Source organism: Citrus sinensis, chromosome 8, assembly GCF_022201045.2.
Source record: "Citrus sinensis cultivar Valencia sweet orange chromosome 8, DVS_A1.0, whole genome shotgun sequence".
In the NCBI taxonomy this organism is placed as follows: Eukaryota; Viridiplantae; Streptophyta; class Magnoliopsida; order Sapindales; family Rutaceae; genus Citrus; species Citrus sinensis.
In genome coordinates, this window is record NC_068563.1 from 20429552 (window position 1) to 20455867 (window position 26316).

At 31.3% G+C, this 26316-nt stretch overlaps 1 long non-coding RNA gene across 1 annotated transcript; it reads right to left on the reverse strand.

The window, feature by feature from the left end:
• Window positions 1-15850: 15850 nt before the first annotated feature.
• LOC127899172 (uncharacterized) lies at window positions 15851-18585 on the reverse strand. Its single transcript, XR_008051113.1, has 2 exons — window positions 16843-18585; window positions 15851-16067 (listed from the first exon to the last, which is right to left on the reverse strand). It is a non-coding gene; the product is annotated as an uncharacterized LOC127899172 (long non-coding RNA).
• Window positions 18586-26316: the final 7731 nt, after the last annotated feature.

Here is a 26316-nt window from a genome sequence, read left to right on the forward strand (position 1 = left end):
AACCTGCAAACAAAATTCTCTTGCACACTTTCGTGGACATTAATTCTTAATCTTTCTTACTAAATAGTAATTGCAATTTCAATAAATCATTACTGAATTTCTTGAACTATTAAAGTAAAACTCTCATGGACCTCAACTATATGCATATCTCTGTTGGGATCGTCAATGTCTTTTTAGGCAAGGCTTGCAATTCATGTCAGCATAATTCATGTTCTCCAACAAGGTCAAAGGACGCTGATGTCATTTGAATCATGATTTTCTTTTTTAAAAGATTTACGTAAAAACAAATTTTTAATGGCTTTAATGGCCTGTAAAGGTTGTTCGAAATTTATTTTTGGATTTTTTTTAATTGATGATGGCCTGCAGAAAACTTGAATTTATTCGTGTCAGGGGGACGGGGGATGTGTCCCCCGGGGATTTTTATCTTGTAATCTCAAACTCTGTACGCAGTTTACAAATTTTCATATTTTTGTTATTTGTTTTCTTCCAAAAAAAAAAGCCCAATATAATTTCTTTATTTAGTTTCTTAAAATTTGAAAACACACGTAACATGTACAAGATATTGCGCTACACTCTCTTAAATGAGAATTTTGAAATAATTATGGCTATAAGAAAGTATGCAAAATTAAGAATTTGTTAACTTTTTGTTGATTTTTTTTCATATGCAAGTTTAACAACTACAGAAAAAGTTTAATTTAAAATGGGGTGTGAACAATTTTTTAGTGAGAAAAATTTGAAAACATACCTAACGTGTACAAATATATTGCGCTACACTCTCTTAAATAAGAATTTTGAAATAATTATGGCCAAAAGAAAGTATGCAAAATTAAGAATTTGTTAATTTTTTTTTCATATGCAAGTTTCACAATTACAGAAAAAGTTTAATTTAAAGTGGGGTGTGAACAATTTTTAAGTGAGAAAATTTATACCTTAATTAAGGGTAAAAAACCATTCTATTTTTATTGCCTTAAATATTATGCCTAAGGTTGGGTCAAACACCGACAACCCAAACCCAACTAAATTAGATAGTTTGAATAAATTTGGATAAGTTGAAAATTTATGAATTGCATACATGCACCTTTACAAAGCTATAAAGGAGCTTTTACCCTTCTTTATAACGCTATAAACCATTCTACAAGTTATAGCATTGTTACAAAAAGATGTATCTACAGTTCTATTTGGAATTGACTCAGAGAGATTTAGAATGTGTCAGGGCTCTTAGTTGGTCATTTTGAATATAAACTTTAAAAAATGTGAACATCCGCACTAGATCATTTTTATAATTTTTACAATATGAATTTTTTTTTGTAATAGTTACGAGATATGTAGTAGTGATAGTACTAATTTATTGGGCTGTTAGGGCTTTAATTTGTTTTCCAAGAAAATTGAAAAGAATGAGCTGAAGCTAAAAAAAAAAAGTTAATGGCTGTTGTTTTAAAGTATTTTAATTTAGAATTTGATTTGGTTGACTCTATTGTAGTTATATACACAAATTAACTGTTGTATCAATCTTTCATCAAATAATAATAGCTCCAAAGCAAATATGAAAATATATGGAAGCTTTTCTTGTTTTCAAGATTATTCGGTGCATCATGCAACTTGCATGTGAACAGAGTGAATGCCACACCATTTCTTGCTTGCCAAAATAAGTCTATTATCAAATTCTATCAACTGAAAAACAATTAATGAATATAATAATTAATGACCAAATCCACACTCTTACATTATTTCTGTTGGGAAAACATGCTTTTTAAAAGCATATGTGTTTATTTAATTGTAATAAACAACTTTTCTGATTAATAAAATAAATGAGGTATTTTATTCAAATATCTTAATTGCATTAATATTTGTATTAAAGTCCATTTAATCATATTATATGTATTTATGTGATCACCATGTGGATTCACAGAAAACATAAATACAAGTTATTTTATGATTAAATAAATTTAGTTCGCAATTAATAAATAAAGTTGGGCACTTTATTTAGATATAGACTGTAATAAAATCATTGAATGATTTGTCTTTATCATGTATAAATTTATTGATGTAGTACGACTACATTGAACATGATCACAAATGAGATTTAATTAACTTTATAATAACTGTCAGACTTATTAAATCTCATAGGCATTGATTTTACTGTAATCTTAATCTTGAGTTAATTATGATTTCATGATTGTAATTGTTATTCCATTTGAGTTACCAATGGGCACGACACATACTTGTGGTCAAGATTACCCGGTATCTTGGTGGGAGCAATTATGAGTATTGGAGTTATAGATTAACAATATAGAATTTGTACAACACATCTCTTGATGGGTTTTCGGCACTTGATCATAGAATTCTCTGGTCAGAGTGTGTCAACATATTTAGTATGTTGAAAATGATTATTAGAGAAAATCAGTAAGTATCAAGGAACAAGATGTAATTAAATTGATTGGACAGTTGATATATCGATTTAATTAATGATGTTGTACAAAGGATTGTGCAGTAAAGAAATTAATGTGACTTGGGACGAATTATTATTCGAGCATACAATTATGGAAGTCAATTCTAATCTTTTAGTGGAGTAGATTTGGAATTAAATAATTAGGCTAGTTTAATTACAGGCCTAATTGTTATAGCCACTATTGTATGCTCCCAAATGATTCCCAGGTTAGCTCATTTAATTGACTGCATTACTACTGGACTAATAAGTAAGATAACTAGCTATTTGGGGTCAAAAGCCTAAATATATCATTTAGTGGGAGGCTCCATTTAATTAGCTTGTCTGTAAGGGGCCTTATATTATTTTACAAGGTGGGTCCCCTATAGAAAAAGCAAGTAACGTGAGTTTTGTTTTTTGATTTTTTGGAGCCTAGGGTTTTCACTAAAGGGAGATATAAAAGGCTTATTTTCCCTAAAGAAAAAGAGGTGCAGCCACTTTATACAGATTAGAGAAAAATATTTTTCTCTCTACTGTTGAGAGAAAAATTTTCTCGAGCTAGTTGCCATGGTAGTGATAAAGGTGCCCACACGTCAAGTGCAGATCAAACCTGAGTCATAACCTAGAAGATCATTGGTGCCAGTTCGTGTTCTAATAAACATGGTGGTAACGAATCGTGATCTAACAAGAGTGGTGGTGACGGATGGTGATCTGGGAGCCTAAATCATTTCAGCGAAAAAAAGTCAACTCGAATTTTTCAAGGTATGATTTCTAGATTACAAATTCCTATATATTATATGAGAGCGATCCTTAAAAGGTTTTATAAAAATTTAAAAACCTGATTTTTCTCCAACAATTGGTATCAGAGCCATCTCATATTATTATATAAGAATTTCATATGAAATCATTCTTGAAATTTATGTATTAGAGTGGCACAATTTACTCATATATATATTATTTGTGTAATATATGAATAAAACATGTTTTGGTTAGTCTTAATTCATGGTTAGATTTTCCGTTATATTTTTTCTTTGGATCTGTAACAAGAGGGGTTGTTTTTTATCACCATATTTCCATCTTGATTTATTTTACTGTTATAGAATTTTTGTAAGCCAAAATTGGCCTAGGAAATTTGTAAATTAATCACGGATGGCAGATCAAAGTGACGGAGGCCGGAAATTTTGACAGCGGCAACCAGCAGCAAGCAGCGCGAGGCCAGCAGCACATGCTGCCAGCAAGCGCACGCTGCCAGCCAACAGCCACGCGCAGCAGTAGCGCGCGACCAGCAGTGCCACCAGCAAGCGCGCGACCAGCAGTGCCACCAGCAAGCGCGCGCGGGTTGGAAGCTTGCGGACGTTTGCGGTTGGCAGAGGGCGTCATTTGGTGGCTTCTCGGAGTGGCGGTGATGGTCAAATCGGTGTCGGAGATGCGTGAACAGTGGCTATCCTTTGTGGTGATGGTGGCTAGGGAGAGAAAAAGTTGGATTCAGGGTTTTAATGGTTTTTATCATTCAGATCCCTATAGTTCCATAGTTTTTCTCTTTGGATTGATAAGTTTCAATTTTTTGTATTTAAGTCCAAAACAGTTTTGGGCTTAAAGAATCCTAGTTTTAGGCCCAATTGAAATTTAGGCTTAATGGATTAAAATGCATAGATAAAATTGAACACATTAAATTTATTTTTGTTCCAAAAGTTTTATTTTAATAAATTTTTTAATTATTTATTTCCTTTCAAAATTAAAATTGGACCAATTATAAATTTAAAAGCTCAATTTCCCCTAGTCCATTAACAAAGACAAGCTTATGGAAGATGGACATTGACAAAAAGCCCAATGAAGATTAGGCTTAGGGTTAATGTATTTTTCATTATTAGGAAAGCCATGAGTTAAGATTATTTAATTATTTTTCTATATGTTATGTTTTGGATGATCACATGCCATAATAACATGTCATATAGAATAGGTAGTGCCACTCTATGCATAATGATACATGTCATTCATGAATATTGAATCTCATTATATTGTTTGTAATTTGCCTATGCTTAATAATATTAGATATCATCTAGATAATATTATAGGAAGCATGCAATTAATAATATGTATGTTTTAAAAAGGAAAAATCAATTTTAAAATATTGAGTGGGAGAGGAAAAATTCAAGATAATTTTTTCCACGGGCTCCATTGTTAGTTCAATAATAAAATTATATATATACCTCGACTTCATGATACAGTGATCCTCCCTACGGAGGGTATATATATTAGATATTTTATTTGATGAACTTCTTCAAAGATAAAATTAAAATATCTTTCAATCGATTGTTCGCCCCAACGGTGACTATTGATATGAAAAATACGTAGATTGAAACAATGGTTATACACTCAACTAAAATTTGTTATTAACCTTCCCAACGAAGCTCTGTTAACAAATTTAGGCTCAAAGGAATAACGATAATTATTTATCATGTCTCTACATGAAAGTAAATAATCTAATGGATAATTGGGTCTAGTAAGTGTAGACATGACTTCCCCACGGATAGCTTGTCAAAGCGGTACTAGATTATCGTTATAATAAATTAAAATGCATTTATGATTTTTTGCATTTTTGTCATTTATTGTGAATATTGTTTCAAAGTATTTATGCATGTTTATTTTATTTTTTTTAAGAAAATGTCTTCCATCAACCCATTATTAATTATCCTTGTTAAAAATGAACTCACTGGCGAAAATTATTTAGATTGGAAACGCAATCTATTTAATATTCTCACTACTAAGGGCTTCAAATATGTGTTGACCTAGCCTTGCCCTCCTGAACTATCGTTATACGATTATAGAAATCAGATGGTGCCTTATAAAAAATGGTACGAAGCTAACAAAATGGCTAAGCGCTATATATTGGCTTCGATTTCTATGGAACTGCATAAGAAACATCGAAGCATGGAAACATTCACTGAAATAATGGCTAGTCTTCATCAAATATTTGGGCAAAATACTCATTTTGCTAGAGAAGCGGCATTAAAATGTATTACGGATATTAAGATGGAAGAGGGCACAAAAGTTCGTGATCATGTCCTCAAAATGATGGACTATTTGAATGAGGTAGAGATTCATAGTGTTCAAATCAATGATAAATCAAAGATTAACATGGTGATTGAATCTTTACCTGATACATTCAAAGAGTTTAATATCAGTTATATCTTAAACAATCAAGATATGACCTTAATTGAATTAATGCACGAACTACATGCTATAGAAGAATTTTATCATAGTAGAAAACTTCCTGAAAAAAGATTCTCTTCAAGGCTTAAGTCGAAAGACAAGAATGAGTAAGCAAGAGTTGGGATCGACAAACTGTCCACTAAAAGAAGTGGTAAGTCAAAAGGCAAGTGTTACAAATGTGGACAGAAGGGTCACTGGAAGAAAGATTGTCCTAAGATTATTAAAATCAGGTATAGGAAATCTTTAAGCTTCCTAATTAGTTCAGATTTCTATACAATAATGAATTCTGAGATAATTAATCTTATTTGTAATTCATTTATTTGGTTTTCAGGAAACTAAGAGATTAAGTAAAGAAAACTTCAAACAACAGTTAAGGACATGCTAGTTTATATCAATCGAAAGGCTAGATCAATTTTACAAGACTTAAAGTTTTGATATTTGTCTTTATTTTTCCAAATATTAGAGGAATTTAATTTCGGTGACTTGTTTTAATAAACAGGAGTACACTGTTATTTTTTGATCCTCTATTTATTACTTATTTTGGTTATTTATAAAGACAATTTATATCATATAAGTCCATTGATCTATTCAAAGCAAGATATAATGATAAAGAGTACATGCATTTGTCTAAGAAAAGAAATGTTTCTTCAAACCAAAATCATCTATGATATTTATGCTTAAGTCATATAAACTATAATAAGATTTTAAGAAAATGATTAATGATAGACTTGTTGGCCTATTAAGATTGATCATTGTAACTCTATAAATCTTATTTAGAAAAGTAATATGACAAGGATGCTCGTTTAGAGCTAAAAGCATAACATTGTATTGGATGATTTAACGCATACAAATGTATACGGACTAATCAGTTTACATGTCATAAGAGGTTGTGAGCATTCTATCAATCTGGTTGATGAATATTCATTTTATTTATGTTTGTCTAAATGCGTCATGATTCCATTGCTTTTGAAATTCAAAAGAGTACGTGGATAAGACATAAGCAATTAGACAGAAACATAAAAGAACTTCGATATGATCGAAACAAAGAATATCTCTATGGAGAATTCAAGCTCAATTTGGTTGTCAAATGGGATAAACTCCCTCATATAATGAACACTATGATACAATAGTGTAATTAAATGGAGAAACAAGATTCTTTTGGATAAGACAAGATATATACTAAGTGGTTTATCATTTACCTTTTTTATTCCAGATACTAGTATTTAAAACTGCAAAGTTTATTGAATTTAGTTTCGTTTATCTCGGTGTCTACTACTCCAAGAAATTATGAAAAAGTCACAAACATGGTTTGAGACACATTCATATTTGGAGTTTACTAATATTTCTACTAGAATCAGAGGTAGAGAAGATAGATTCGTGTTCAGAAGCTTGCATGTTTTAGGTATCTTAAAGGAATAAGGGAAAGTATGAATTATAGTCCTTAAGATAAGAATGTATTTATAGACATATTCTTTACTTTCTTTGAGGAAGACTATATAATGACTTATAACCTAAGAGTAAGGTAAAACTAGAGAAATAAAAGATATCAGGTTGATGCTCAGCTTTCAACACCTGTTATAGAACATGAAGAACAGCAACAACCAGCTGATCAGCACAGGATTATCCTTAAACAAACATCACTTTTAGAACCTCGTCGTAGTTGGAGGGTAACTAGGTTACCTGCGAGATATATGTTATTGAGAGAAACCTATACGACGATCTCAGTTGAACATGTATAAGATCCCACTAGTTACAACGAAGCTCTAATAGACAGAGATGTTGAATTTTTTAAAAAGGTCATGAATCAAGAAATGGAATCTATGTATTCCAATAAAGTCTGGAAACTTGTAGAGGCACCAAATGGGGTAAAACTTATAAGGTGCAAGTGAATCTACAAGAGAGAAAGAGGAGTAGACGGAAGGATGGAAACATTTAAAGCAAGATTAGTGCCAAAGGGTTTACTCAGAAAGAAGGATTCTGCTCTCTATTGCTATAGTGCTAGATTATGAAATTTGGCAAATGGATGTCAAGACTGCCTTTCTTAATGGGCATCTTGAAGAAAACATCTACATGCAATAACCAGATGGATTTATACAAAAAGGCTAAAAATACATGGTATGTAAGCTCTAGAGATCTATTTATGGATTGAAGCAAGCATCCTGTTCATGGAACATCAGATTTGATCAAGCAATTAAATCATTTGGATTCATTCAGAACGTTAATGAACCATGTGTATACAAGAAAATTCAAGAAAAATATGTAGCCTTTCTAATTCTTTATGTAGACGATATTCTCCTAATTGGAAACGATATAAGAGTATTGACTACAATAAAGAGTTGGTTAGCAAAACAATTTGATATGAAAGACCTGGGAGAGGCAAGTTATATTCTTGGTATCAAGTTACCACGAGACCAGAAGAATAAAACTTAAGCCTTGTCTCAAGCGGTCTATATCGATTAGATATTGGCTAGATTTAGTATGGAAAATTTCAAGACTGGTTTATTACCATTCAGACATGGAATTACATTCTCAAACGATCAATCATCTAAAACATCTGAAGAGATAGAGAGAATGAGACGAGTTTCCTATCCAGAAGTTGTGGGAAGTTTTATGTATGCCATGCTTTGCACTAGGCCAGACATCTGTTTTGCGGTAGGGATGGTTAGTAGATATCAATCTAATCCTGGACCTCAATACTGCACTGCAGTCAAGCATATTATAAAGTATATGAAAAAGAACTAAAAATTATATGCCTGTGTATTCTGGTGATGAACTCATTCCAGTGGGTTATACTAATTCTGATTTTTTGTCAGATAAGAATTTTAGAAAATCAACTTCCGGCTATGTGTTTACATTACGAAGTGGAGTTATTAGTTGGATGAGTGTGAAACAATCTTGTATCACAGACTCCACAATTGAAGCTGAATATGTGGCCAATCTGAAGCTGTAAAAGAAGTTATATGGCTCCACAAGTTCTTACAAAATCTTAAGGTGGTACTTGTTGTAACTACACCCCTTAAACTATTTTGTGATTATGGTGGTGCGGTAGCTCAATCTAAGGAACTAAGGAACCACAAGAAACAAAACATACTGAGAGGAAGTATCATCTTATAAGGGAATAGTGTAGAAAGGTTATATGACAATACCCCAAATGGCATTAGATACTAAATGATAGATCTTATTACAATGGCCAATAGTGGGAAACCTTTATAACCAGCACTTAGAGCCCTAGAGCATGTGCAATATGCCAAATATGCTTTGAGAGCTAGTGGGAGATTGTTGGGAAAACATGCTCTTTAAAAGTATATGTGTTTATTTAATTGTAATAAATAAATTTTCTGATTAATAAAATAAATGAGGTATTTTATTCAAATATCTTAATTGCATTAATATTTGTATTAAAGTCCATTTAATCATATTATATGTATTTATGTGATCACCATGTGGATTCACAGAAGACATAAATACAAGTTATCTTATGATTAAATAAATTTAGTTCGCAGTTGATAAATAAAGTTGGGCACTTTATTTAGGTATAGACTGTAATAAATTCATTGAATGATTTGTCTTAATCATGTATGAATTTATTGATGTAGTACGACTACATTGAACATGATCACATATGAGATTTAATTAACTTTATAATAACTGTTAGACTTACTAAATCTCATAGGCATTGATTTTACTGTAATCTTAATCTTGACTTAATTATGATTTCATGATTGTAATTGTTATTCAATTTGAATTACCAATGGGCACGACACATACTTGTGGTCAAGATTACTCGGTATCTTGGTGGGAGCAATTATGAGTATTGAAGTTATAGATTAACAATATAGAATTTGTACAACACATCTCTTGATGGGTTTTCGGCACTTGATCATAGAATTCTCTGGCCAGAGTGTGTCAACATATTTAGTATGTTGAAAATGATCATTAGAGAAAATCAATAAGTATCAAGAAACAAGATGTAATTAAATTGATTGGACAGTTGAGATATCGATTTAATTAATGATGTGGTACAAAGGATTGTGCAGTAAAGAAATCAATGTGGCTTGGGAGGAATTATTATTCGAGCATACAGTTATGGAGGTCACTTCCAATCTTTTAGTGGAGTAGATTTGGAATTAAATAATTAGGCTAGTTTAATTACAAGCCTAATTGTTATAGCCACTATTGTATGTTCCCAAATGATCCCCGGGTTAGCTCATTTAATTGACTGCACCACTACTGGACTAATAAGTAAGATAACTAGCTATTTGGGTCAAAAGCCTAAATATATCATTTAGTGGGAGGGTCCATTTAATTAGCTTGTGTTTAAGGGGCCTTATGTTATTTTACAAAGTGGGTCCCCTATAGAAAAAACAAGTAACGTGAGTTTTATTTTTTGATTATTTGGAGCCTAGGATTTTCATTAAAGGGAGATATAAAATGGTTATTTTCCTTAAAGAAAAAGAAGTATAGCCACTTTATACTGATCAGAGAAAAATATTTTTCTCTCTACTGTTGAGAGAAAAATTTTCTCGTGCTAGTTGCTTTGGTAGTGATAAAGGCGCCCACACGTCAAGTACAGATCAAACCTGAGTCATAACCTGAAAGATCATTGGTGCCAGTTCGTGTTCGAACAAGCGTGGTGGTGACCGATCGTGATCTAACAGAGTGGTGGTGACGGATCGTGATCTGGGAGCCTAAATCATTTAAGTGGAAAAAGCCAACTCAGATTTTCAAAGTACGATTTCTAGATTACAAATTCCTATATATTATATGAGAGCGGTCCTTAAAAGGTTTTATAAAAATTGAAAAACCTGATTTTTCTCCAACAATTTCTAGGTATTTGGGACTAATGGGAATAAGATCCTCCCTTGGTTTGAGTTATACTAAGCTTTTAAAGGTCTCTTGCTATGTGTATACTATTAATGTTATGGATGATGTGGAGGATAATAGTGTTGAAAAATGATGTTACTTTTAAGTTTTAGAGTAGAGTACATTACTTATTTGATAATATGCTTGAGATTTCTCTTACTTAAATTTTGGATTAGGAACTACAAGAACTTCACTTAGCTATGGAGGAAGCAAAACCTGATATAGTTGACCTTTGTCCACTGAAGTTTCTTAATCAGAAAGGTAAGAAAAGAATATTACATTTCAACCAAAGTATGGTTTACGAGTCTATTAGTGATGTATGGAGAACTAGGATACTCAATTAATACACAAAGCAATTTGGTAAGAAAAAAGATCAATTGATGTGTTAAAATTTTCAATATCATTGTTAGGCCCTTTATGTAAGCTTAAACTTTCATGAATTGCTAAAGGTTCCTTTCATGCAATATTACATTGTCATCGAATTTCTTTTGCCTTTAGATGTCCTCATTTTTCCCTTTAGATGTCCTCATTTTTCCCTCACTTGTCAAACTTGTTTCTAATAAAATAACATTCTAATAGTGTAATAAAAAATAAGACTACATCATATGGCCATAAGCATAGTCCAAAAAATACTGGATTAAAATTATTTCCAATAAAACGGAAATAGTTTGTCCAAATCCACACCCTTAGACATATATAGATTATCTTATTATTATTTTATAGAACTTTTAAAATCTAATATCACAAGCTTCAACATTATTTCACACACAAACATGAAAAAAGAATTCACTAAGAACTCTAAATGCACTAATGCAAGTGAAGTAGCCCTCTTTGGGTAAATTTTGCACAAAATTTCGACAAAGTAAACTTTTAATAGAAAACAATGATTTATACCCAAAAAAAAAATATTATTACCCAACAACGTTATACCAACCACAGAACTAATGAGTAAATAATTAATTAAAAGCAAGTCGTCAAAATATTTCTTATCTATTGAGACAACGTCAATCAAACAAGACAAAACCACAAAATCTGAAGATTCAAATGTCTGTTTAATGTCATTTCAAAACTTTCACTTGAAAAAAAAATTGTAATGAAATAATGAACTATTTGCACATGCCAAATAAATTCTGTGGAGTTGTTCGATGGTCCAGCCAAGTTTGATTGTTCGTTTTGTACTACGAGTGGGATGTATAGGCTAGTGTAGCAGAATTGAGATGCCACATGATTTTCAGGTACAAAGTTTGCAACACTTGTATCATAGCCATTCTTACTTTGGTATTTCCATGCTGTATGTCCATCTCATTTGTAATATCTTGAGTTAATACCTTTATTAACAATTGCACAGGTTGCACATTTTGTCTTTATAACCAAAGGATCTTTTACAATTCCCGCTTGTTTTTCTATACTGAATGGTTTATCTCTATCTCCTTCTTCATTTATTCTCAACTATTCTCAACGCCTTTATCTCACACTTCCATTCAGCAAGATGACCTTTCAATTTCCAATATACAACATTAGACTTGGAGGCATAAAAACTAATTTCAATGAATTTGATATTTAATGACCCATACCGAACCTTGTTAAGAACATCCTTATATTGACCTTCCAATGGCATTGTAGTTTGTTTGTAAATTTTCACATCTATAGTCCATCTTTTGTTAATCAATGAAGTAGGTTTCTTACTAACATGCATATGTTTCATTACACAAAATAAATGAGGGCATGATATTCCAGTTGATCATTAAAACGTTGTTGTTTTGGATAATAAATCACAGTCCACTTATTATTTGCTTGTAGATGCCTAGTCAATATATATATTGCTTGATAATATAAACTAGCCTCCTTCGCAAATTTGTTTATAAACCTTGTAAAATAACTTTTGATTGTAAATCTCTGCAGTATCAAAGCTTGGAAGATGAGTAGCAATCATTGGAGTAGAATGCTTGGTTTTAAAATTATGTCCTAAATCATTATTCCTTGTATGTCTCAAGGCTCGATCAATTTGACGGATGAATTCATGTAACTTTAGTTTTCTTTGAAGAAATTTATTCATATATGCATTCATATCCTCACATTGCATTGTCCACATGCCACCAAAGAAATGACCCTGTAAGAATGTTTTTTTCTATCTCTTCATTATTGAGTATATCTTATTAACCTACTCGTTATTTTAAAGACCAATCTCTTCCAGCATCTTTTACTACAATTGCCCAAATACTTCGGGTCTATAATTTTGCAACATAAAATCCTTAAAATTTGTAACAAGTTTTTTATGTACATTAGGCTTTGCATTTCTTTATAGCTGCCAAATACATAGTTGATATTGAACTTTAAGAACTGCCGTTTAAATTACTTTACGCATCGCTCTATCTCCATCAGTCACAATAAATATAGGCCTTTTTATTATTCATAACAAATAAAAATGTTTCAAGCACTCATGTGTAGGTCTCGATTGTCTCATCCATGAGAATTGCATATCCAAAAAAACTTATTGTATAATGATTATTAACACCAAGTAGAATAACTAAAGGCCTCCCATATTTATTTGTTTTGTAAGTGCTATAGAAAGCCAAAATGTATAACTATAATCCAAAGGAGCAATAGAATTTGCCCCCAAAGTCTTTACAAAAGAAATCTAGATCCGTGTCAGCTTTTGCATTTAAGTATACAAGTGTTACTTCTGAGTCTGTTTCAAGTAGCATAGATTAATGTTCATTATTAAAGCCCAAATTTTATAACCCCCAGCCTAATTGACAAAGAAGTTTATAATTTGACTTGTCTTATACTAGTGGTTTTCATTGAATTAGCTAGAGCATTGTTAGAATCTTTAACCATTAGATGAGATAACAAAAAATTGAGTCTCATAATCTGCTGCCAACTCATGAAAATGCTTCGGAACAAAGCTCATAGCAACCCAAGTTTTGGACTTCTTATCTAAATTTACCCTGAATGTTGCTCGACAATTGACTCTTGTAATAGCTCTAAGTTCACATATTCTATTTGTATGTTCAATATACTTCTTATCCCTTTCTCTTTCTCCACCACAAATCTAGTGTTTTATTATGGATGTACCATCTATATCACATTTCTCATTATGAATGAGAACATGAAAACCTATTATTATTTTTTTTTTATCCTCTAACTAATGTAAATGGCAATGCTCAATCTAGACTTTTACTTCTGATAAACGATCTATAAAACAATGCTTATCTCATAATGCAGATCAACACTCATTCACAGTGTCTTATAAACTCATGTGGTTTGTCTTTAGAATCTGCTATGTATTAGCTTCTGAACATGATCATTTTAAAACCCCACATAAATGATAAACCCGACTCTATTCTCGAGTTTGACTGCTATATAATCTATCTTTACACTTTAACAAAGTTTTAATTTGACAATGTAATAGGGGCATTTGATTTCAAGTACCCATTAAGGAGTTATTCAATAGTTGTTTCTTGCTTTATCATTTATGTAAGCCATAAAAGTGCCTAATTTCCAAATATACACTTTCCATTTTTTTTTTTTTACTTATATGAAGAAATTCATCTACATATACTCTTATCGTGCTACAAGCTCTCGGGCTTTACTTTTTTTTTTCTTCAAATTATTTTAACTATCAATTTTGTTTGTTACTTTTATCAATGGAAGATTATTCTTGTGAGACTAATGAAATAATTCAGCCTTATCTCTGATACTATCTCTTACTTTATTTGCATGTCTATTGATAAGGTGGAGTGCAACGTGATATCTTTGTATTGTTGAGTTATACTAAATACAATACCAAGAAAAAGGAAAAAGAAACATAGTCAACATTCATTGTAATAATTTCAATCATTATGATATAACAATAATGTCACACACACATTTTTTAGATAATAGATCACATTGTATCTCCATGAACTTCATTATTTGATTGTATTGGGACATTATTTGGATACAAAAATTTAAAACTAAAAAAATCCAAAACTAGATGAAATTTTCTCAAATAATCATCAAGGAAAACTTCATCTAGTCCCTCTAACTATGACAATGATGATAATAGTCATTGTACATATGTAATTGTTGGTATAATACAGTTTAAATGCAAGCTTCACTTACAATTGCCTTAACAATTTCCTCTTGATGTGATTTCAAACTATAACTAGGCAAAAAATCCCAAATTTCAATAATTTGGGTTTTAACAATCAATGCTACTAGATACCAATGTGCAAGCGATCATTTACATGATAAATGCATAAATTTCAATAACTATCATTAAATGTCTCAATCGATGGCAATAGAATTTTAATATTTATTTTCTCACATTTTTACATATAGAAAGTTATGACATATATTTATCTCAAATATTATGATTTTTAACAAAGTCTTTGATGTTCGATTTCTTTTGTAGGTCATGCTAGCCACTATTACTTTTGCTGCAAAACTCATAAAATAATTAAAAAAGCAGTCTATTATCAACATATATAGTCAACTATTCCTCAAAAAGTTCATAGTATAACATTTACAACTTACAAAAAACATAGTAGGCAAATACCAAATTACACACTTCTAGACTTGTTTTTGCGAGCTCCTTGTTTATCAAGTAGCTGACAAAACAATCTATGACTTAGGAATAGAGCCACTGAGCAGAAATATCGAAATCCTTAAAAAGAGAATAAATATATTGGATGACAGACATTCATAAAATGGAAATGTGCTTACTTTATCAATGATCCAAGTATCAGGAGATAAAGAAAACATCTTTTGACAAGATACAAAAAAACTAATTCCATCAATAATATGCTCACTGTTTTAAGAATCCAAAAATTAAAATTAAAATTATAACATTGTTAATGAAAAAAACAATAACATATGGAAATGGGTTATGAGAAAATGCAATTATTGTTTACGTAGCTCATCTTGAAATATATATTATAGCATCTTCCACTACTAAAAAAATGAGTTTTACTGACACTAATTTAGCGTTAGTAATTACTTTTATTGACACTTGTTAATTGTGTCAGTGTTGCTCAAGCCAAAACACACTGACACTAATTTTTGGTGTCATTAATTTTTGTGTCAATAATTTGTTTCACTATAGTATCACTAAAATAATGACTCGATGATGTTGGTATTTAGTGATATTATTTACACGTCAGTAATTTATGTGACTATAGTATCAGAAACTGACTCGATAATATAAAAAATTATTATTATTATTTTAAATAAGTAGTGTCAGTATTTAGTAATGTTATGCTGCTTTTGATTAATAGTATATTTTTATTTTAATTATATTTTTTGTGTTTGTTGTACAACCAAAAGAAAACTCGAAATATATTTATTATTAAATATCTTGCAACACAATTCATATAATAAACATCTCAAATAGATCACATAAATTCACACAATTCAACTACATCACTATATGTAAAAGACTTAACATAAGTATCAAATTAAATTTTCAACAATCTCTAAACAACAAGTGCTAACTATTACTCAATTAAGTTTCCAACCTAAAGTAAAAAAAAAAAAAAAGCACAAGGTCACTCAATATCCATCCACGACTTCATTTTTTTCCCACCTACAAATGCATAAAATCAATTAGTATACTGTGAAAAATAAATCTTAGTTATTTTGAAGCAAAAATACTCATAAATTACTTCAATATGGAAGAGTAGGATTAAAAGAAGCAAGTTAAGGAATCAGAAAAAGAAATTGTAGAATCTACACGTTCCCAAGTTAATTACAGCCTGCAATAATGATACCAAAATTGCTTCACCAAAAGTATAAAGAGAACACTTAATAAGTACATCAATATTCAGTAATGATGACATGAACGATGGTGTCTACAACTTGACGAGCATAAGTTATTTTTTTTGTAATCTATTTCATTGTCTAAATTTAAAGTAAACAATACTATAATATATGATCAAATACATTAAGTTAACAAGCACTATAACATTTATAGTGCCCACATTCAACGATGATCGGTTGGACCGAAAGCCATAAATTGAAAAAAAAATATATTTAATGAGCTTAAAGAGGAAAAATAAAAATTAACAAAATTTAAACGACTAGTGAAGAAATTAACCAAGTCGAGATGAAAAACAGAAATAGAAGGCCACTATAAGCCAAACATTACAAATCAGGTTGCTTTTTAAGACATGAACCCAGTTTCCAATTACAGTACTTTGCAACTCTTTAAAAAAAAAAAGGGTTTCCCAATTACTAAATATTTTTAGGTTTGAAGTGGATTGATAATTAAATTGACGAAAGAAAGGAAAGTGGAGCAAAAATTAGATTCAAGTATGGGTCAAGTAAAAAAGTAAAAGATAAAAATCAGATTCAGTGCAAACCTGGGTTTCAAACGATTAGCAAAGGAACAACTTCTTCTTTCTTCAATCTAATATTCTTCTTCGAACATGGAATACTAACAAAATACAATTAGTAATTCATAAACATATAGTAAAATGAGATAGGTATTTTTTTAGAGGAGATTGAGAAATACATATTTGATTGAAGAAAGAAAACACAAAAAAAAAAAATGGACCAGGTTTCCTCAAAGAAAAGCAAAATGGGAAAATAGGGGAATAGTCTATAGAAAAACCAACCCACCGCCCTTGGAGAACCATCCTTCTTCTGAGCAAAAATCTATACAAGATTAGCCCAAACCTCCAATATAGTAAAATGGGTTCGACGGACTATTTCTAATCTTTCATTTGCAAAGTAAAGCTAAAATTAGAATTGTCTACTAACAACCTTCCTATAGTTTGCCCACTATATTATTACTATATTATTAGATGTTCTCAATTAAACATGTGAATAATATATATATATATATATATATATTATTTTCATAAAAGGTAATTAATAGAGAAACTTCTCTGTAGTATTTTCATACCTGTGCCAAAACAGAGAAGAGAAAGAAATGGTGTCTGACCTTAGTGGTAAAGGAACCGCTATGGTAAAGGAACAAATATGGATGAAAAATAAACTTGTGCAAACGGAGCCACTAGCATTTTGCAAGAATTAAAGATTTTGGGTGAAATCCTCTCTTATAAACACTTATTTGTATTGGGAGCATGCATACTTCCGAGTATGATATAATTCTATAAAATTTAGACTCCCGATAGATAGATAACACGTATTAGCATTAATTAAATGGAAGCATCAACAATAATCAATAAATCATTATGGAAAAAAAAATAAAAATGAAAGGAGCTGAGGCACACCATTGTGGTGCAAGATTGACAATCAAAAGAACCTTTCCCTTGTAGATGCTAAGATCAACATCCTGTCCCTTAGCATCCTGCAAATAAGATAAATTTTTATAAAAATTAAAAAATATATCTGTCAAATCCCAAATTGAATTAAAAATCAAAAAAAGGGAAAGAAAATGAAAGGAACACAAATAATAAAAATAAAGCTGAATTTAACAATGAAATCTTGAACAGAAGTTTTCAATTGGCTTGTCATTATATAATCCGATTTCAAAGTGAAAAAACAAGGCCTTGAAACCAAAGAAATTGGCTTAGTTTTTTATGGTTTCAAAAGGGTTTCTTATAATTCCAAGTAAAATGTTTTGTCAAAAAGGCTGAAACTTGTCATGGCGGCAGAGGAGCGGCAGCAGTGACCAAGACGAGCAGCAGCAGGGACGTACACAAATGACAGCAGCGACGTACAGAAACGTAATTAACAGATTAACTCCTCTGCAGTATTTTCATACATGTGCCAAAAGAGAGAAGAGAAAGAAATGGTTCTTGATCTCGGCGGTAAAGGAACGGTGGCTGGCTGGGCTGAAGTTGATGTGACGGCATAAAAGCAGTAGCAGCGACGTACTGAAAGGTGGCTAGCTAGTCGTCGGCGGCTGAAGCTTGACAACAGCAGAGCAAAGGCGGCAGTGACGTCAAGGAACGATAGCCGACAGCAGTGAAAGTCGAGGAGCAGCGGCCGACAGCAGTGAAAGTCGAGGAGCAGCGGCCGACAGCAGTGAAAGTCGAGGAGCAGCGGCCGACAGCAGTGAAAGTCAAGGAGCAGGGGAGCGGCGGCAGCAACTTAAGAAGTGGTGTGTTTGATTAGGTTAGATTTAGGGTTTCTTATTTTCATTTTATACTTTCAAAAATTATATAGTGTAGTTGTTCACATTGTAATTTAATAAAACAACAAACTATAAGTCGACACGTGGTCAAGTAAAATTATTATTATTAACAACGAATTACAAGTTGACATGTGGCAAAATATAAAATATTATTCTCAAACCTATTATTATTATTATTATTATTATTGTCCACAAAGTAATTGTGTAAAATTTAATTAAATAAAAAAATTAATCAAATTGAAAATTTAAAAACACATGCATCAATGGTCTGCACTCTAAACTTACAAATTTTAAGTTTAGAGATCTTGAGTTCGAGTTCAAATTAAAACAAAATTAATAATATTATTTTTTTATCACTGATGCTTTAGTATCAATAATCATTGATTTTTAAGCTACTGACACCTTAGTATCAATGATTTATGATACATACTTGTTAAAGGCGGAAAATAGTCCAAATGTACACCATTTCTGACACTTTTTACTAAGTGTCAGAAACAAAGTGTCAGTAAATGTCATTTTTGTAGTAGTGTTCTTATCCACCTCTGAAAATGAATTTAGTAGAGTGATAGAATCATAAAAAGTTTTATGTTTGTCTCTTCTTTTAGGAAACTGATCATAAGAAGATTTTTGGTATGGACTAGGCTTTCACTTTCTAGAGTACACAACTTTAACCTCAAATACACTAGGTCGGTTTGATGATTACTCTTCAACAGAAGAGACCACATTTCGAACATTATCTTACAAAGGGGAAAAATAAATTCATCTATGCACTATTATGTTTCACTTTTGAGAAGCAAGAAGATTATATTTTTGTGGCTAAATACCTGAATAGCTACATTATGGGAAAGTTGCTTATACTTCCCCTTATTTAGGTATGACTTAACTCAAGAAAATTTTCTCATTATGTTTCTCTTCAACATTCTTCTCATCCTCTAATTTTTCTCAAGAATTGCATTTACCTTTGCTCTTTCTTTGGCTTTCCCGATTAGTTCATCAAATTTAAAATTTTCATGGCTCGATTTGTTATACTTTTGTCACTTTCGAGAAGGAGAAGTAATTTGAACAAGATTGCCATTATTCTCCTTTTGTTGCTATGATCGCTTTTGGACAAAGTTTGCTTTAATTCCTTCAATTACTTGTTGGATTTACTGCATCAAGTCACCCACTTAATGGTTAAACCATCAACCTCCAATGCCATGCGGTCAATATCTTTTTGGACAGGTGATAATTCTTTTTGAAGTTGACAATTATGCACGCAATCTTCGTTCTTCTGACTCCTCCCATCAAATGTTTCTTAGGCCATGTTTTTTTTTAGGATGGATTTCTCATACAATAACCTGACAAATACCACACATTATAAATAAATCATTTCAATAATATATGTTAACATTTATTTTAAAAAAAAGTAGATGCCATACCTTTAAGCTCACATAACCACCGTTTTTCTTTAAAAAATTCAAGAAGTTAGTTACATCTTAATTAGTCCATGTTGTTATTGGATTCAAAGATTTTTCAATAGATTTTTGAGCGGATGTTATAATATGCATGGAAAAAAGCTATGATATACTTGACAAAATGATCAAGACAAAGGAAAACGGTAACTATTGATTTTTTTAAATCAATCATGCAATTTATTTTATCAACCAAAGTCATACCTTGTTGATTGATATAGAAACGAATTGTCACAAATCTGCGAGAATAATCCTTCCAATCTCCAAGAATGGATTGTCAGGAATTTTCACAATCGGAGGACAATCACAGAGATCCCCTTAATTCACGAAGTAAAAACCCACTGTCTTGTCATTTTTTCCTTTTCTCTCTCATTCTTCTTACAATATTACTCTGATTCTTATTATAAGTCTTTGCACCCACCCATGTAGTGCTTATATAGTACAAAGTGTAGTTTAATTTAAATGAACTTTTTAGAGCTATTTGAATAAGCTACACCTTATGTCATCAAGATCCAAATAAAACTCTAAGTTTATCTTATAAGAATCCCAAATAAATTATATAATGTTAAACTTATCTCTCACGTTGGATAAAGTCAACCTATTATGGGCGCCTAAATCTAACATCTTTCGCTCGCACATTATGGGATGACCAAGTAACTAGAGCAACGAGCATAAGATATTTGGCCACAAAGCCGCTACAGCAGTATCATATGGGTAAATGCAATGTGTGACCCATGAACAACATAACTTGGACCTTGTAAAACTAAAAATCGCAATTGCACTCTTTGCAAGAGATTCAAATAACTTGTTTATGTTGTAACCTAGATTTCATTATCCATTACATCAGTATAAACATATTTAATCCCTCAATCAAAATTATGTGTGACACTGTGCACTTTATTTATTCGCAATTATATTCATCCCTAAGTGAATTATACAACTAGTTGACTGATGAATGCATAAGTCAAATGTAAGAAGAAAAAATCTTCATTTTCTACTTATTTCTTTTAATTCTAGCCTAGCTACTTTGTTAGACATGTTTCATAGACCGCATAACCTTATAGTCATAGAAAAATATGCTAAAGTAGCTGACATCAATCTTTCCCTTCAAAATATAGTCGATGGTGACTAAGGATAATTGTCGAGGTCTTTCTTACACCTCAAAGGAACTTAAACAATGAGGAAATATGGATTCATTCACTCATTTTCTTTTTGGTCACAAAAGCACACATGACGTGAATCACACGTTACAGTGAATTCCCCTTGTACAAGAGCACATGTAAATTTTTTCCTCCAGTTCACCATTGAGAAATGTTGTTTTAACATTCATTCGCTATAATTCAAAGTCCATATTTACAATGATGGCTAGAATTAATTTACAAAGGCAAACCTTACTACTAGAAAAAAGATTTCCTCATAGTCTATACTTTCTTGTTGGATATATCATTTTGCCACCAAACATACCTTGTATCTTTCAATTGTGTTGTCTGCCTTTTTTTAAAAAAACGTAAAACTCATTTATTTCTAATGGCCTTATAGTTGGGCGGTAGATTAACCAAATCTCAGACATGATTCGATCTCATAGACTCTATTTCTTCATCCATTGCTTTAATCTATATTTCTTTAGCTGATGATGTGATAACCTCACTATAAGTTATTGGCTCATCACCATCATGTGAAGCAATTATAAATGCTTTTGCTTCAATCTTAAAACAACGACGTGGGATTGGTGTATGATTACTTCTACGAATTGAGTTATCATGTGGAGCAAGCCCATCTAGTGGTTGACTCCCACGAAGATTAAAATCTCAAATATATCTAGGTTTCTCTCAATTTATAAATTAAAAGTGTCATTAACCCTTAGATCATCCAATTCATATAGATGAATGTCTTTCTTGACTTCTGAAATGCTAAGGCATTCATTTTCTAAGAATGTGACATCTCATAACTCTATCTTAGTTACAGTTCCATCATCATGTTCACCTATGAATACATACTCTTTGGAGTGCTCAGGATATCTTATAAAGATACATTTCTTTCCTCTTGAACCCAATTTCCCATGTTTATGAGATGGGTTGTGAACATATGCTACAGACCCCAAAGACAAATGAGTAAGGTCATGTTTTTTATCTCTTCATATCTCATATAGAGTGGAACTTACTGACTTACTTAGAACTCGATTAAATACATAAGTGGCAGTCAACAATATACCTCCCTAGTAAGAAATTGAAAGATCTGCTTGTGCTATTGTACACCTAACCATCTCGAGTAATGTTCTATTCCTCTTTCCATAACACCATTTCGCTATGAGGTCTTAAGAATAGTTAGTTGTGTCTTAATACCTTTATCATTGCATAGTTTCTTAAACTATTCTAAAAGGTATTCACGTCCATTGTCTATTTTTACGACTTTGATCCTTTTGTCTAATTAATTCTCTACCAAATTTAAGTATGATATAAAGCAATCCAATGCTTTAAACTTATGAGAAACCAGATAAACATGACCCAAACGTGAGTAGTCATCAATGAATGTGATAAAATACGTGGCTTCATATTTAGTCCCCACACTCATTGGTCTATAGATGTCAGAATGAATTATTTACAACGAATTTTTAGCAGATTTATCAAATGGTTTTCTGGTTGCTTTTATAACTAGACAACTTTCACAAATAGACAAGTCAATGTTAGCAAGTGAGCCCAATAAGCCTTCTCTAGCTAATCTATTCATCTTTCTTGTCCTATATGTCCTAGTCTAGCATGCCAAGTATTAGCATCCACATTGGAAGGTGCATTTAACGAAAAAAACTATTATTTAAATCATAATAATTAGTATACAAAACCATAAAACCATCTAATAAATAACCAGTAGCAACTAGAGTTGAATTAAGAACAATTTTTAACCTAACGCTATAAAATTGTAATTGATATCTCATCCTAAGAAGAAAAATAATAGAGACTAAGTATCGTTGGATTTCTAGAGCATAAAGAACATCGTGAAGATAAAGTATTCGACCACCACGTAACTCTAACTTGCAAGTACCAATTCCTTTAGCTTCAACCCTAAAGTTGTTTCCCACGTATATGCATTTAGTTCCTTGACTAATTCGACGATACTCCACAAATGCCCTATGATCTCTGGCTATATTGTCTGTTGCTCCTGAGTTTTCAAACGGTTTGACGCGCTCTCACGATGCGTGTTGTGCACACTCTATCTTCTGGCCACTTTCTGTCCTCACGAAACTATTTTGTCTGACCGAAGTAGACTTTTTGAACTCAACCGTTGATTTAGATTTTTTTTTTGACAAACGAATGAAGCACAGCGCCATCCGAAGAGTGAGATTACATATAGAACACTTTTCATTTTCTCCATATCCAATAATTTTTCTAGATTGGAAACTAGAACTTCAAATGCCTCGTTCTCTCAGTTTACAAGTCTAAATCAAGCATATGATATACCATCTAAAGCTAATTAAAAGAGCTTTCTTATGATAATATATTTGTAGAGAACGAGTTAGTATAGAAAAAATTAAGAGCAAAATAGGCATTTGGGATCATAACTGAGGGTTCCAATTATCTCATTATACAAGAGCATATTAGATCATATAAAATTCTAGATATACTCCATTATGTGTTCATATGCTTATAACCCAAATTTCATGCTTTAACAATGAGTGTTTCATTACATGCCATTAATGTATGTTCTCAGAGCAAGAAATCAATTTTCATTGAAGAATATGGCATATTAGCATCTATTATACACTTAAGATTATGACATAAACTACACACGCTTTGATACCGATGTTGATTTTTCTAAATCAATCATGCAATTTATTTTATCAATCAAAGTCATACCCTGCTGGTTGATGCAGAAATGAACCGTCACGAATCTACCATAACAAAGAATACACTCCCTCTTATCTCCAAAAACGGATTGTCAATAACTTTCACGAATGGATCGTAATGAGCTTATGTCACTGATGGTCGAAGGATAATCACGGGGTTGGAAAATTCCATCAATTCACGAAGCAAGAACCCACTACCTTGTTTTTCCCTTTCTCTTTCACTTTTCTTATGATGTTACTCTGATTCTTATTATACGTCTTTGCACCCACCTATACAGTGGTTATATAGTACAATTAGTGTAGTTTAATTCAAATAAAATTCCTAGAGTTATTTGAATAAGCCACACCTTATGTCATTAGAATCCAAATAAAACTCTAAATTTATTTATGAGAATCCCAGATAAGTTATACAATGTTAAACTTATCTCTCACGTTGGATAAAGTCAGCCCATTATGGGTGCCTAAATCTAATAATGTCCATGTAAAAAGGCTACAATATAATTAACAAAATGATCAAGACAAAGGAAAAGAGAAATAATTTTTTTTAAATGATCAAGAAAAAAGAAATCGTTTTAAAAAAAATATTACCTCAAAAAATAGTACATAGCCATTAACAACTTTTTATTGTCCTACCTTAAACTTTTTTATGTCCTCAACGAGCTCTTTAAAAGCCCACATTGCCCAATTTTTTTTTTATAATATTGGTGCTCTTTAAAAAAAAAAATCAAGTAATAAGGGGTTATATTCAACCCCAATCTAGAAAAAATAATTGTAACTACAACAAACAAAACAAAGCTTCTTTTAAACTCATCATCTGCCTCCTTTTGATAAATCAATTTTTTCTTCAATTTTTCAACTTAACGCATCCATTGTCACCACAATATTTATCCTTTAGCATATCTATATCATCAATATCAAGATCCATATAAGTGTTTACTCCACCATCTTTTATTCCCATAACATACTAAAAATCTCGAGGTGAAAGACTAACACTCCTCCCATGCAAATAAATACATGAAGTAACTGGATCAAACTTTTGAACCAACCATGCGCATAAATCTCATTTAGGTCGACCACATTTTACGTGTAGAAGACTTAAATTCCAACTCCACAATAGCTTTCTTTTGATTCTCTAACAAATTTGCTACTAGAAAAATGGAGTGCATCCAGTTTCCATGACTTTCTTAGTGCCCTTTAAAAGTTATTAGTCTTTGTCATTATCATGTGCTATATTATTACCAACTATTCTATATTTAGCCTTCTCTTCTTCACTCAAAATTTTTAAAGGGAAATTATCATTTTATTACCAAAGTTTTATTGACATATCATGTGAGTACTAAGGATTGCGGAAAAGTGCATTTTACTACCAAAGTTTTGTGCCGTTATCAATTCACTACCATTTCGTTAAGAAAAAGTTAATGTTTAACGGAAATTGAGTTAAAAGTCGATTTTACCCCCAAGTGTTTGGTAGTAAAATGATAATTCTCCTAAAAATTTGGTAGTAAAATGATAATTCCTTTAAAAAATTGGTAGTAAAATGATAATTTATCTATCAAATTAACAGACAATTTTACTCTTACAGCTGGAAATGTCTTTGATGCCCTTATGACATCGGCAAATTTTTAACGTTATTAACGGAATGGTAGTGAATTGATAACGGCGCAAAACTTTGGTAGTAAAATGCACTTTTCGACAAATCTTGATACTGACATGATATGTCAGTAAAACTTTTGTAGTAAAATGATAAGCTATTGCTTGGAACATGTCCCTAATGTGATCCTTAGAAAAACAATTAAAAAATATCACAATAAGCTATTCCTTGAAACATATGCCTAATTTAGGGGAAATTAATGGATATTGTAACTACACTTACCACTTTTCTTTCCTTGTTCTCGTAATATTTTTGCTTCTTGCTCGCTACAATCAATTAAATATTTTGAAGAAAATAAAATCAATGCCCTATTACATTATTATGATTGGCTTTACTTAACATTTATAAATGTAGCAACAATCAAACATATAAATATTTAATGTAAGAAGACTTACAAATACTCAATGAAAGGATGATTTTTTTTTTCTTAAAATAAGATTTTCCTCATTCACATTATCATTCTCCTTGAAATCATTCTCATTATCCTCATCGTTTCAACTTTAACACAAGAACATGTACATGAAGATATCAGACACAAGAAGGAAAACAAAGGTTTACATGAAACTACCATCGTCAACTTTATTCAAGAAATTTATGCTATTTTCAAGTTTCAACAAACAAGCATCTACAATCATTTTACAAAAAAAAAAAAAAAAAGAACCAAGCTGAAGATAGACAACAGTTAAATTTTTTATGAACCAAGCCAAAGACATTTCAGATATAAAACAATTCAAAAAAATGATAAACTTTTTATGTTCATCATTTCTGAATCAAGTTGTTGAATACATA